Here is a 987-nt window from a genome sequence, read left to right on the forward strand (position 1 = left end):
CCCCCCCGCGAACAAAGGGGTTCCCTCACTCAGAGCCCTCGTGGTGTCAGGCACCTTATTGCTTTTTCTTTTCACATCTGAATGCCTATCTTAACTCCTGATAGACTAGTGAGCCCTGAGAACAGGGGCTTCTGGTTTCTACTGTGTAGAGCTGCTCACAGGATACGCAGTCAGCAGCCAGCACTGCTGGGAGTAGGCAGGACCTCATAGCACTGGCACCCAGGACATGCACACCCCGGGACAGGACACCTGTCCCTGCAGCTGGCACATGTAAGACCCCATCCCTACCCCGAAATTCCGATGGAAATCAGATGACCCTCACGTTCTAAAAGTGTGGGCCACACATAGAAATAGCTGCAGAATCTGCCTGGGGTGGCTATGAGATGGTCTCAGAGGGCAGTGCAAGTTCCACTGGCCACAGCACGCAGTGTCCCAGAGACCCTGACGTCTCCCAAAGCGGAGCACGTGCATCACGTGGGATCGTCCTGCTTGAATGTGGGATTACCCGGACCTTTTCTGATCACCAGCAGAACGATTACTGATATTTGTATCAGTGACCCTTTAGTTCCACCAGAAACAAACGCCTTATGCAGAGTGTTAGGATAGCTAGAGAAATATATTTTCTAAAAACCATTTTATTTTATTTTTCCAATTTTAAATCTTTATTGTTGAGAGTATTACAAATGTCTCCCCCCCATTCCTCCCTCCACCTGGTTCCCGCCCCACCCCAGGCCTTCACCATCCTACTGTCTGTATCCATAGGTAATGCATACATGCATGTAAGATCTTTGGTTAATCTCTTCCTACCCACCCCCCCCTCCTTCCCTCTGAAATTCCTTAGTCTCTGCCATGTTTCTATGTCTCTGGTTCTATTTTATTCATTGGTTTATTTTGTTCAGTAGATTTCTTGTTAGTTTTTTAAAAAATCCAATTGTTGATAGATGTATATTTGTTACCACTTTATTGTTCATATTTTCTATCTCCTCC

The sequence above is a fragment of the Myotis davidii genome, unplaced genomic scaffold, assembly GCF_000327345.1.
Source record: "Myotis davidii unplaced genomic scaffold, ASM32734v1 scaffold1059, whole genome shotgun sequence".
In the NCBI taxonomy this organism is placed as follows: Eukaryota; Metazoa; Chordata; class Mammalia; order Chiroptera; family Vespertilionidae; genus Myotis; species Myotis davidii.